Consider the following 15,002-nt stretch of genomic DNA (forward strand, 5'->3'; position numbering starts at 1 on the left):
GTCAAAATCTTTTGCAGTATTTTATTTCTAGAAAGAAAGAGGAAATTACTCTGTACTAAAGAAACTCAAAATAATATCAAAAGATTTTACTATTTCCTTTTATTCCAAACATTTTAAAAAAATACTAAACTTTTTGGTGCAAATGATTAATTACTAATGGACAGAGCCAATTTATGTTCATTTTTTTTCTTATGAAGTTTTGATGAAATGTTATTCGAGAGAAAACAAGATTCTACAAAAAATTTAGGAGATTTTCTGAGCAGATCTGTCAGGCATTATTAAGTTGATATAATAATATATTTTATGGTCCTTATAAAACTAAATTAAAATGGTTTCAATAATACTTTAGCTCATCTCTGTTTACACACACAAACTCATGAAAGTTTTAGATTTGTGTCTGTGTGCAAGTAAAAGAGTGAAAGGCTTCTGCTATGCAGACATCTTCTGAAATGTTGCAGAAACAAATGCTACCAAGAGCTCTTCATTGAACTGATCGGGTTAGAAAAAACTAAGCAGGGACACAAGGTAAAACTGTATCAACTTAGCATTCAATGTCAGCAAAGCCACTGTGGGTTTACTGAATCATTTCTTAGACATTGCTTGGGAGTCTTCTTGATGGATTGGATGAGCACTCTGATTTTTAATCAAGAGCTTCCCATTTTCCAGCCATCACTATGCCAAATATGAATACAATTCCAGTATATTTTGAGAAAATATTTCTAAGAGGACCAGCAACTGTCAATGGCAGACTAGAAGAGGCTGGGGAGACCTCCTCTGCAGCATGGTGCATAGTTCTGCTCATGTACACTCAAAAAGAATTAACTTGAAGTGCTGAATCTTTTTGCTGAGCTCTTCTGCAGCAAACAAATCACTACAAGATCAGAGAAAAGAATAAGAGATTAAAAAAAAAAAAAAAAAAAAAGCTTTTCATGCCAAAAAAACTGTGGGTGACTGAAAAGTGATTTTCATTTAGACACAGTACTGACTCCACTTTAGGCTAGGAATTAGAAGAACTTTCCTAACCATGACAGCCTTCCAGCAGGACTTATAGCTGGAATATTTTATCATGCAGTTTTTAAAAGTTCATTGAAGTTTTTATGAGAGCAGTCTTTAACAGTGGAAAACTGGCTAACCATAAAAACTGAAAGCCATCCATACCCTGAGCTGCATCTAAAGAAGTGTGGCCAGCAGGTCAAGGGAGGTGATTCACCTCCTCTACTGCTCAGACCCCACCTGGAGTGCTGTGCCCAGTTCTGGAGCCCCCAACATATGAGGAACATAGAGCACTTGGACCAAGTCCCAAGGGCCACAAAGATGATCTCAGGGGTGAAGTAGCTCTCCTGTGAAGACGAATGAGAGAGGGCTGTGCAGCCTGGAGAAGGTTCCTGTAAGACTTAATAGTGGCCTACTAGTATTTAAAGGGGCCTACAGAAAAGCTGGGAAGGGACTTTTTACAAGGGCGTATAGTGATTAGGATGATGGGTAATGGTTTTAATCTGGAAGAGGGTAGATTTAGGCTAGACAAGGAAGAAATTTTTTCCTCTGAGGGTGGTGAGACACATGGCACAGGATGCCCAGGGAAGTTGTGGCTGACCCTCCCTGGAAGTGTTCAGGGCCAGGTTGGATGGGGCTTGGAGCATCCTGGTCTGGTGAGAGGTGTCCCTGCCCATGTTAAAGGTGTTGGAACTAGATGATCTTGATAGTCTCTTCCAACCCAAACTATTCTCTGATTCTATGATATGAAGTCACAGAGAGAGGAGTTGTTTGTCCATTTTGTGTTTCTAGAGTATCCAGACAGATACAGATTGGCCAGGAATTATCAAGCTATCCTTCATATCAGCTAATCAATCCACTGCATCCCACAAGTGGGCTCATGCGCACACTGTATCCATGCACACACACACACACCTGCACCTGACAAGCAACTACTAGCTACAGTTTATGTCTGGAACAATACTAAATTAATCTGATTTATGGTTTCATATCTGACAATAAACTGCTGTGAAGTCTTTCTCTTTTCTTTTTCAGTGACTGGTAACTATGGATACGCTCTGTAATAAAGTTAAATCATCCACAATGCTGTAATACAGGGTGTGTTTCTTGTAACTAATTTTGTTATGAAACCCCAAGAAGATAAGAGTAGCAATTCAGGGTGAAATTTTTGTTTTTATTTTAATAAAAAATGCATGCTTTGTTGGATGGCATAATTTATTTTCGTGAATAATTCATGACAGCCATTCTATCCCACTGATATGTTCCTATTAATTTTAATGAGCTTGTCAAAGACATTCTGGCCATTTTATGTTTGATAGATTTAGCTTGGGTAATATTTAACCCCTTGCTTCCTTTAAATTACCTTAAAAACCTCTTGATACAAACTAGCTTTAAAATTGCTTTCTCATTTTAAAATTTATAAATTAACATCTATAATTCACCAAGTATTAGTAACATTATTATTATCTATACTACATTTTATATTTCCATATCAATCTTAATTTGGGGGGAGTGGAAAACTGCTTCACTTGAAAGTTTTTGGAGGTAATATTTTCATTTATGTTAATATTTTTTTTACATAATTTAAAGTAACTAAAGATTTTCATCTTTTTCTTGAATGCCTTCTTCACAGCACTCATGCAGTGAATTGGTACTTTGAGACCAGGTGCTCATTTCAGGTAACTCTTTGTCAATTCAAGCTTCATGTTTGCAGCAAAGTGGTAAAGCTGTGGAGCACAGTCTCAGCCTGAAATGGTAACTGGGAGCCTGGGAAAAATTCATGTGCCTGGGCAAGTTTGAATCACATTTGTTTGCACTCCCATGATACTGCTTAGAAGGTCGAAAAATTTAATATTTGCAAGAAGTAACCTAACATTTTTATTTCTTTCATGCACTTGTAGCACTAATGATAGTAAGAAGAGAGCATTTCAGGACAGATATTTTTCATTAAGGGGATGATGGGAAAAAATGAAAAAAAACCCTGAACTATAATTGCCACACAACTCTGCCAGAAATAACAGTGAAACTCCACAGGCCTGAGATGTCCACATGAATAAGATCATCATCCAGGGTTATATTAGGGTAAAACAAAATAGAACATGGCTAGGCCATGCTTCAGAGCATAAACCATATCACTAACAGCTTTGCATTAGGCAAGAATGTCATCACAGCATGCCATAACAATTCTTTCCTGGAGAAACAGAATATGGCCCCTCTGAAATCAGACCAGACGGACACTGACCTGTGTTTCATGTCTGACATCTCTGAGATTCAAAGAAAACCTTAGTGAACCTGTAGATTCCAAAACTCTAAAAAAACCCCAACTGAACTACACTATGTTTTGTACATACTCTTATGTAGCCAAGCAAATAATATCGTTCAATTCAATGTTTTCCTCAGGGAAGAGAGATGCTGCTCAAGGAATAAACTGATGTACAGAATCTGTCATGCCATTAGGTCTGTCATTTAGTATTTGGTCTGTAACATCTGCACAGTTTTGTCTTTGCTGAACATTTTGCCCACATTACACTTCACAGAAGGAGTACAAAACCAGCAGTGTGGTTTTGCACATGAGGAGGGTGTAATACTGGACATGCCTTAAAACAATGGAGTGAAGGCTGAAATAAAAAACTTAACTTTCTCATAAACATACAAAAAATAACTGCAATTAAAGAGAGTAGAGCAAGGACCATCTACTGTAGAGTGTTAAAATAAAGCTTGCCAGTCAGCTAATGTTAAGGAGGGCTCAGAAAAAGAAAAGGAGATTCCCCAGGAGAAATGGAACTGCCTAGAGGGTGATTATCAATTTGGAAAAAATCACCAAGCAAGAAGGAAACTAAAGGATTACAAATACAAATTAAGATGATGAAGCAAATGGAATGTGACAGAGAGCAAAAGGACAAAACAATCAAGGATCAAATTCTATTAATCAATTTCATTAATGTTGTAAAATGCAAAATAAGGGATAGTACTCAAAAAATTGTATGTGATACCAAGACAGCAAAGATTATAAGGACAGAATAAGAAAAAAAAAAAAAAAAGACCTTAGAAAAGTTATGATGATTATGACATTTCAGAAGTAATATATTTGGGAAAAGAAATGAAATGCAAAGATTGAAAAATGGGGAGAACAGGCATAAAGAATTAAAAAAACTGTTAGAGTGTCATTTTAATTTTTGAGTGTTGAAAGGAAGCCTTTTAAATTTCAAATCTTATCTGGGGTGAGCAATTCTATTACATTTCATGATGAACAACTCAAAAATGTCTTCTCTTTTGAAAGAAATGAGTAAAGCAGTTAATGTAGCAGGCTTCCTTGTTCATGCAGAAAAGAACTTGCCTTATGGAAAATTACATAAACAAGTCTAATTCTGCCTCTTTCTGATGGTAACTATTGCTCTTCAGCCTTATTTTGCCTATATTCAAATTCTATTGCTCAAGCCAGGCTCAAAAACTAGCCAAAAGCTTGATTTAAATGTACCTCCTGGCATGGTGGACAACTGTGAACAGCTATAGGACACTACTGTAGATTACAAATGTGTCTCTGAAAGAAATTACATATTCCTGGAATTTTCTCGTTGGATACACAGTGTCTTAACTGAAAAACTGCAATGAAAAAGGCTTCTCCTGATGGCAGTTCCATACAGATGAAGTATTCTTCCTACAGTGTTGCTCCTAATTTCCAGCCACAGATATTTAAGGTTATAGACCAAAGCTTCTATCTGGAGACCTGATTTCCCAGTATTCTGCAGTATAAACACAGAATATTTCCATTTTGAAAACTCCTGATATCCAAGCAATGTCCCAATTACCCTGGATGCCAAGATTGTCTTTGAAAAATATACAGTGAGCAGCTCTGCTACTCTTCTGCTGCTGCTTCCTAAAAGTAAATGATCTACCCTAAAAGACCCACTTCTGTACACAGGAAAATATAATATCATTGTTGACAGACAGATATTTTTCCATGGCATGATGCTGTGACTAGGTCAGTCCAACTCACTCTATGCTCAGCTTGAATTTATTAGGATGCACGAACCACTGTGACTCGGGAGCAGTCGCCTCTCATCTCTGTGCACTGCTCAAATATGGGAATGAATCTTCCCTCTACACCAAACCCTGATAAAGGGATGTTCAAGGTACATATGACGGATGATTAAAGATGCTTCATAAGTCATTAAACAATGTTTAGTTCAGATTAAATTAAGTATTGAATTTTAACAATCATTCAATAAACATTTTCTTTCTTCCTACCAGTAATTTTTACTTCAGAATTTTTGCTAGGAAAAATAAGAAAAATGATGTGTTAACCACTACACTGCTTTTTTCCTAAATAAAACAGTATAATAGGCAAAGGCATTTTTATTTTTCCTTTTGGGATGATCCCAAATAGATGTGCTACCCTGTATTAGGAGTTTATAAAGATCCCTCCCTGTTATCTCCCACTCAAAATTTAAAGAAAAATAAAATCTTTCCAAATAATATTTGAGGGGATATAAAATCATTTATATTCATATATAAGATTTTTTAAATCTAGTACTATGTCCCTGATATCAATTGCTAGTAGCTAAGGGTCTAAAAGACAGCTATTTTTCTTTGTCATGTGCTCTACGTTTTCCTTCGTACATATAATTGTAAGTCTTTCACATCTACAACCAGACAAGGGTTCTGTCTTTGCATATGAGAAACTCAGCTATCCACTTTATTTCCTATGACATCAAATCACTAAAGATCAAGGAAGATTAACTATTAAAACAAAAATGTATGTAATTTTTAGTTCAAAATCATTAAGCATCATTATCTTAGAGCACTCACATAGCTCTCACCTTCATCCCAACCCCCTGTTCACAAGTATTTCTCACAGATTTTACTGAAATACAGAATGTTGGAAAAAGTTCTTGGTGAATACAACACTGGTATGAAATACTACATTTGTTTCCTCCAAATAAAAATCCAGCAAATCATTCCCCAGAAAATATGGCCCAACCCCCCCCCACTTTTCTTCATTTAAGAAAAGAATTAAAAAAGAAGCAGCTTGTCCAGTGATAACCACATGATAGAAGCATGGATGTCCTTCATTCTTTTGACCTATCTCAGAAAAAAACACTGGTTTTCAAGAAAAATTCCCAAAATAAAGAACAACTTAGAAAAGGATATTAAACATTCACTGATCTTTAAGCAAAAATCTTTAAACTAAGTTATTTTCAGATTTTTGATTCAAGCATTACAAAAGCAGCAACAAAGTTCCTGACAAGCTAGTAGGCATTCAAGTACATACAGATAGTCTTTTCAAAAAGCCAGGGGACATCAATCCATAGGCTCAGTACTAAGTGTTTTACATTTATTCTGGCCTTTCAGATCTTAAAAATCATGTATAAAACCCAGTATCACCTAGGGAAAGTGATATGTTAAATTTAATTTTCTAATTAGAGTTTCTGACCTTTGCAAAGACTCAATTATCCTATAGATGCTTATTATCCACTGTGTTCAGAGGCTTCTTACTATTAAAAATGCTACTGCTTCATTAGTTAAAATTAATGAGGGATGTAATAAACAAAGCAAAACTGATTGTATTATATTGGTATAAAATCATAGCAAAACAAAACCAGACGCAGAAGTATAAAATCCCTTGAATATCAGAATATCAGTTCTTCAGTCATCAGAGAAACTAGGCTATTGCAAGCTATTTTACTAACTGGAAACAAACAATTTTTGGACCAAATAAATTCCAATTAGTTCATAGAAGATACTAAAATGTCAACTTGCCTTTGTTCTTTAATTTATTAATTTGTTCTTTGTGTTATTTACACAGATGTGCTTTTGGTATTCTGAATGCCAGAAATGGATGCCTGCTTACAAAAAGATTAACAGAAATATTTTCCTGTCTACTGTAAGTGTGAAAATATAGGAATTTTTTTTTTCCTAAGGTATAGCTGATGCAGCTATGTTGACTGAACTACAGTTTTTAGACAAAACATACCAGGGACGTGATACATTTTAGAAGATACCATCAAATTTTCAAAATACATTCTAGCTACTGAATGCATGGAGATATTAAACTATGCATGAAGTACAATACTGAAAGTATAATAAACCTTAAATTCTCAGAAAAAAAAGAGATGGTAAGTAACCAAGATTCCTTCCATCCCCCACTCTCCCTTTACCCCCTGCTTTAAGGCCACTTGCATTGCTGGGAGATGTATCTGAAAAACATTCAGAAAGGGTCAGTTTGCTTTGTAGTCCTTGCAGTAAGTGGGGCTTTTTGTTCCTTATGTAATATGTGCTTGTATCCAGGCTGCATAAAATCTTGCCATTGACTCCTTCAGACTGTAACTTCCAGTACAGCGATGTAAGAATCCTCAGGAATAAAGAATAATGCCTGGAATGTATTCTTTTGCTGGAAAAAGAATGTTTAATGTACTGAAATCTTGTAAAAAGATTTTTGAATATGAAAAGCTTCAAGGTTTCAGGGAAGTGACAACTCAGACTGAAGTAATTCTGAACCTCCTGGTCAAATCTTTCACCAAATAAAATGTTAAACAGGATATTATTCAGTTCATTGTTATATTCAGACCATCATAACATTTTACTGAACAGTATAAATAGATATTTAATCTATCTGGAATATTTAGAGAAAAAACCCAGACATTGCATTGTCTTGGAGAAGATTATCTGAGTGTCATCAGTGAAAGGTCTCATAATGCCAGTATTAAGAGATTTGAGTAATAAGCAGCTAAAGGAGGATAATATAATTACTGGTAATCAACATGGGTACATGAAAAATAGATCTTATAACATTAATGTGGCATCATTTTTATGAAATTATAAAATTGGCTAATAAAAATTGTCACAGCACATACTAATAGGATTAAAATCTCTCAAGGTCTCAAGATCCAATACAAGTAGCAAACATCACCAACTGGCTGGTTTACCTTCATCACACTTTTTGAGGACTGATTTTACATTTATGTATGTTTCTACAGGGCTGAGGACAAAAGTAATTCAATCAATGCTGATAATTTTTGCTGCTGACTCAGGGAGTGATCAAAGAAGGCAGATTCAATCAATGAAGGAAAAAATCAACAAGGTAATGTGCATCCCTGGGAGCAGAGGATGGAGCATTCATTTCTTACAGGATGAAAGAAAGAAACTGAGTTTCCCCAGGCAGTACTCAGGTAAAGGAGACCACAACTCAGTCTCAGCTCTTCTGCCATCAGCCTCAATATCTGAATATTTTGCCAGAGACCTCGACACTTGGTGCACAACAGCAGCTCACAGAACCACACCTGGACCCTGGTCTCAGTGATACCAAGAGCAGAGGGTGCAATGGTGAGTGCCAAGGAAAAGAGCTGAACCACCAGAGCTAGAAGGCTGTTCCATGGGGTTGAGAGAAAGGCTGGAAGCTTGCAATTGGAAAGCTCCTGTGTCCAGTAGGAGAAGTTGTTATAGTACTAATGTGAGCTCTAAGCCCTGAAACAGGGTAAATTACAGTTACGAGGATGATGGATGAAAGAAGTGCTAAAAGAATTACTCAAAGCATTCAGAGCTCTAAAATGGGTTATATATAAAAAATAACCTCAGGAAGCTCTGTTTTTATCTTAAGGGATGAGAGGAGTTGAGATGAAAGGATGAGATGGAGAGGAGATGAGCAGCTGGAGGAGGACTTATACAGCTCTTCAGTTTAATTCACTACAAATGAACAAAGAGAAATTCAGAGGAAAAAACCCAAACAAATGCCTTTAGAATTGAGGATGGTTAACCATGGGTACAGCTGCTGGGAGAACCCTGCAGAGGAGCCTCATAGTGGGTTCTGAGTGCTGTATATACACAGAAAACAGTGATTTATCTCCAATTTAACTATTGTAAAATAGTGATTTATCTCCAATTTGACTACTCTACTCGAAGGAATATTTTCCAGAATCCTAATTCCAACATTCTAAAGAAAGTTATGAACCCACAGTCTATAGAAGCCTTTTTGAATGAAAAAGAAGCCTTTCTGCCAGTCAAAGAAAGACTTTGTTCTATATTAATTTTTTCAGCTAAATTTGTAATATTCTAGGATCAGAAAATATCTTACCATCTCCATTCCATTCCAGCTCATTTATGTCAGGTGATCCCATCCTACATTTTCAGAGCCTACTCTTTTTTTTAATCTTTAGGCATGAGAACTAACAAAATAATATTTACATCACAAAAATGTAAAAACTTAGCTCTTTCGTTGCAAGCTACTGCAACACAATCTGAATGTGTTGCATTCAATTACATAAAATATATTTACTTTATCATATAATCTGGACTCCACATGATTCCGAATTTTCCAAGTTCTTGGATATAGTCAGCTCTAAAAAGATTTCTTTTTTGTTGTATTTTTCTACCCATAATACAGAGCACACAAATAACAATTTGGAGATACTTTGTAGAGTATTTTAAGGTTACAAAGCAATTCCATATGCTAGGAGGCAAATATCTCACTAATTGAAAATAGTGCTTAAAAAGGACTTCTTCAGTATTTAATTTTCAGTAAGAGGGAATAAAAGTTCTGAAGAAAATAGGACTGGAAGAGGCCTTCTAAGAGCATGACATTCATCCTATTACCTGCAACCACTCCTAAGGGACTCAAACTTCTCAGTAGAATAGAGATAATTTACAGTTCCACACCCACATCTGTATTTTGGAGGAACTGAAGATGGAAAAATTTGGGTTGGGAAATTCACATTTTCAGGAAAGGGAATATTAACTTTCTTTTGTAGAGAGACAGATTTTAAATTATCTGTGCAACTATTTCCTTTTTTAAAAGGAAAAAATAATTTCATAGATAATTTTCTCTCCATGACTGGATTTTACTTCCCCTTTCTGTTTCACCACAGCTTAGTCCCCAGAATAGAGCAGAGCTAACAGTTTATTTTTCTCTGTAATGACACTTCCCATACATGCCTCCTCCTGTGGGAGATGTCCTTGAGGATGTCCTTCAAATACAATCTGAACCTATTTTTATGGGGATATAGACAAATGCACTCTTTTATACAAACGCTTTGGCTTTTCTTAAACCATTAGAATTATTATCTGTCACTTAAGAGACATAATCACTGTATAAAGTAATATGTGTAGTGGAAAACAACGACATGGGCACACACAGATTCTATGGATTTTTTCAGCCATATGAATACTACAGAAACAACTTTATCCAGACCATGGAAGCATGTTAGGAAGTGGACCTCTCATCAGGCTGAGGCTGAGCTATGAACTGAGTTGTAAACTTCAGTTGTACAGCTTCTACAACTTTGAGAGAGGTTCACCAATGTATTCCACTAATAATTCTGCAGTGGTGAGGTAATCTGTTACTACTGAAAATGTTGTAATAAGAATACCTAAAGGAACTAGAGAAAAAAACCTTATTTTTCAGGTGTGCTTGGAAGGCACAGCTAGCTCAGTATTTAATATCATAATGTGATTTCAGAACTGTGAAATAAAAAAGAGCTGCAGAGTTTTATGATCACTGAAATTTTGAGTGTCCACAGTACTGAAGGTTTTTCTGGAAAATGACAGGCATTCCTCTCACCCTACACTTTTCTCCAAAGCTGCAGACACACAGGGGGAGCAGCACAGGCAGGGCAGGCTCTGGGAGGCCCCCAGGGAAGGAGCTGGGATGGGCAGCTCACAGCCCTTGTCACCGGGCCTGCTTGGGGTGACAGCAGGGCAAGCTCCAGCAGGGACACCAAGGTTGGTGGGTCAGGATCTGGATCAACAGGTCCCAGGCAGAACAGGGCTGCAGCAAAGCTCAGGCAGGGATCAGGCACAAGAGGCTCCAGAGCCCGAGGCAAAGGAGGAGGGAAACCCAGCTCAGCCTTCTGAGCAGAGCTGCTCACAGCAAGGCTCCAAGGACACGTCTGCTTGTTTTTAATTTCAAGGCCCTCAGCTGTACTTCCTAAGTTGGCCCTGAGCTCTGACAGCCAAAACCCCAGGAACAACAAGAGCAAATCATTAATAGCCCTGAGAGGGGTCTCCTGAAGTGACTCATGATTCAGTACTAATGTCTTAGGCTTTACAACTGGATGAGCAGCTCTACTTCCATTTTGCAATCTTTATTTCAGGTATCTTTCCTCAACAAGGATTGTGCGAGAATTTTAGCATGCAGCTGTACTTGTCTCCTGTAAGGAATTTTCATTAATTTTCTTGACTCCTACCTTTTTATCTTTATTTCTGGGCAACAGTATTTTTCTGAGGTTATGAGACTGACAACAGCCATAAAATATTAAAAGTTTTAGGGCCACACATGAGAGGCTATGTTCCTTTATCAGCTGTTGCTTGATTATCATCCAAAGTCCTAGTTTAGAAAGTGTTTTGATTATCAGGTGATATCTGAATACCAGATGTTCCATTGAATAGTTACAGCTGGGACTGATACCAATGTCTGTCATTAAGATTCTCTCAGGTTTCTCATTATAACAGCTCATCTTCTTGCCAGGCTTCAACTATCAACAGGAGCTCCTATTTTGCCTCTTATATTGATGCCACTCACAAGTACTACTTGATACTACTTGAAAGTATTGTATATTGTCTGGACAATTTATTTGAGAGAATTTAGGGAAAAAAAATAAAATTCTGGGGGGTGTGTTTGATCACATTCCTTTTTGTTTTGATAGACAGCTCAGCAGTTAACAGCTCTAATGAGCTGGGCTCAAATATTCCAGTGTTACTCTAGGTCAGCAGGTCTCACTATTGAGTCAGATTAACACCAGAGTTATGTTCAAGTACAATAATTGGGATATTGAAGTATTAAACCACAGAGAAGATACTACCAAGCACCTGAAAAATTTCTTTTCTGTTTAGCTGGATATTACCAGTGATTTATAGCAGGACTTTGGGTTTCCCTTTCTTCCTCTATACCCCATTTTGTCAGTGTTAACAATTTAACTACCTACCTATGAACATTTATCAAGATTGTGTTGTCCTGTTTGGTGTTTGGTTTTTGTGGGGTTTTGTTTTGTTTTATTTTTTTTAATCTTTATGATACTCTTGTATCAGAATTGTTTATAACTGCTCTGGACACCTCCCGGGGGAAGAACTTTTATAACACTTTGCACACTGTTTTCTACAGCAGCAAAACCTCCAAGAGCAAAAGCACAAAGTAGAAGACGCCTTGCAATAAAAAAATCTGAATACATTTAACCCAAACTTTCCAGTGTTCTTTTCTCTCAAGTGACTAAATCATATTCCTCCGGAGTTGCTGGAAATCATGCAGACAATGAACTCCGGATTGATTTGCTGGTATTTTTTGCTCCAAACCTACATATTCAGCTGCCTGAACCACATACAGAAATGGAGAATTTTTCCCAGGAGAAGGTACAAATGTGGTATGTGAAGACTATTTCTAACTCTAATCTTGTAGCAGAACATATAACAGCACACCTCTAAGGATCTAAACAAGCATCTGCTCTGCTCTATAAGCAAACAGTACACAGATGCCAGAAATCATCTGGGAGGCATGATTCACAGTTTATAAACTAAAATAGAAATCCTCCCATAGGGAAAAAATAAAGCATGTGCTTTTTCCAGAGAAACATCTTAAAAACTACAGTGAAAAGGGTTTGTAATCTAAGACCCAAAGAGCACTGATGCCTAATTTGATTTTATCACTTTCCTTAAAATGGAATATCTACTTACTTCTATTCAAGAAAATATAGCTTGACTGAAAAACTGTTAGAACACTGATAAAGCCGTATTTGTTATCTGGTCTAGAAAGTAACCAAAGATACTTGATGCAGTAGTTGAGTAAGCCTGTTAGCCTAGCACAAAAATTAGTTGGATTGTCATAATCTCTACATGAAAAGTAGCATGAATCTGTTACCTACAGAGTTATCGAGGTTTAAAAATTTGGTTATTTTGTTGTTTTTCTACAGGTGGAATCCAAACACCATCCCTCTTTTCTCTAACAACCACACCCACTTTTTAAAGAGAAGATTACTTCAACAGTCTGATACATTTCCCAACCTGCAAAGATTATCATGGCTATCCTTAACAACTGCAGTAAAGGCCTAGACTACTTAAAACTGTCTGACTTTAATTAGGTTTTTCCTGGCAGTGCTAAATACTTCACCTGTTTGAAATATCTAAGCTTCATTTTGCAGGTGCATCTCAGCAGTTGTCACTCTGTGACTAATTAGGGCACAGAGATACCTCCAGCTGCTGTACTTAGTAGGGTTTGATGACAAAACTGCTCCTCACTGATCTCCTAGCGCATCACCTTGTGCTTTGAAACTGTGTCCTGATTTCTTCCATTGCATTTGCCTTCTCCAGTTCTTCTTGCCAGTGATGTTTTCTTAGTGGTATTTGTCATTAATCCACTTCATAGAATCATAGAATCGGCTGGGTTGGAAGGGACCTCAGAGATCATCAAGTCCAACCCTTGATCCACTACCGCTGCAGTTACTAGACCATGGCACTGAGTGCCACATCCAGTCTCTTTTGAAATATCTCCAGGGACGAAGAATCCACTACTTCACTGGCCAGCCCATTCCAATGTCTGATCACCCTCTCGGTAAAGAAATTCTTCCTAATGTCCCACCTAAACCTCCCCCGGCACAACTTACCACCATCCCCTCTTGTCTTGCTGAGAGTTGCCTGGGAAAAGAGACCAACCCCCACCTGGCTACAGCCTCCTTCCAGGGAGTTGTAGAGAGTGATGAGGTCTCCTCTTCTCCAGGCTGAACAGCCCCAGCTCCCTCCTCATAGGGTCTGTGCTTGAGTCCCTTCACCAGCCTAGTTGCCCTCCTTTGGACCCACTCCAGGACCTCGATATCTTTCCTAAACTGAGGGGCCCAGAACTGGACACAGTACTCGAGGTGTGGCCTCACCAGAGCTGAGGGGCCACAGGGGCAGAATCACTTCCTTGGACCTGCTGGCCACGCTGTTCCTGATGCAGGCCAGGATGCCATTGGCTTTCTTGGCCACCTGGGCACACTGCTGGCTCATGTTCAGCTTCCTGTCAATCCAAACTCCAAGGTCCCTCTCTGTCTGGCTGCTCTCAGCCACTCCGTGCCCAGCCTGTAGCGCTGCATGGGGTTGTTGTGGGCAAAGTGCAGGACCTGGCACTTGGCCGTGTTGAACCCCATCCCATTGGAATCAGCCCAACTCTCCAGTCTGTCCAGGTCCCTCTGCAGAGCCCTCCTGCCTTCCAGCTGATCCACACTCCCCCCCAGCTTAGTGTCATCTGTGAATTTGCTGATGATGGACTCAGTCTCCTCATCTAAATCATCTATAAAGATATTAAACAGAACTGGGCCCAACACTGATCCCTGGGGGACACCACAGGTGACCGGCCACCAATTGGATCAGCCCCGTTCAGCACCACTCTCTGGGCCCAGCCCTCCAGCCAATTCCTAACCCAGTGCAGAGTGCCCCTGTCCAAGCTGTGGGCTGACATCTTTTTCAGGAGGATGCTGTGGGAGACAGTGTCAGAGGCCTTGCTGAAGTCCAGATAGACCACATCCACAGCCTTCCCCTCATCCACAGGGCGGGTGGATAATTCTGTTCTATTCTGGAACCACCATTAGAAAATCTAAGATCATTATTCATGATGAATACTGGTGACTGCTCTTGTGAAAGAGAGAGAATAGTGTAAGGAGTCCCTGTAGGAAATGCAAGTTCTGGGAAATTTACATTTGTTTGGGGTGTGTGTGTGTGTGTGTGTGTGTGAGCCTTTGCTATTGTGCCCTGCACAGCCAACTTATTCAGTTTCCTGCCTGTAGCTGCACAGTGGCCCAGGCTTGATATGAGATACTTGCTGAATCAAACTGTCAAAAGCTTAAAGTTAATGCAAAAAATGCCTTAAGACCTGCTTCATGACAGTGCTATATTATTATTTACTTACTGACCTTTAAAGAGGTCAAGATTTGATGCTGTCTTGCTCCCCTGCTCCCATGGCTGCAGCCACCAGAGTTCCTTGTAAATTATGCCATGTACTCAATTTCTTTCTTGTACTGGGTCAAAAAGTCTTTCTGAAATAAACTGGGAGT

The sequence above is a fragment of the Calypte anna genome, chromosome 4A (genome assembly GCF_003957555.1).
Source record: "Calypte anna isolate BGI_N300 chromosome 4A, bCalAnn1_v1.p, whole genome shotgun sequence".
NCBI classification, from domain to species: Eukaryota; Metazoa; Chordata; class Aves; order Apodiformes; family Trochilidae; genus Calypte; species Calypte anna.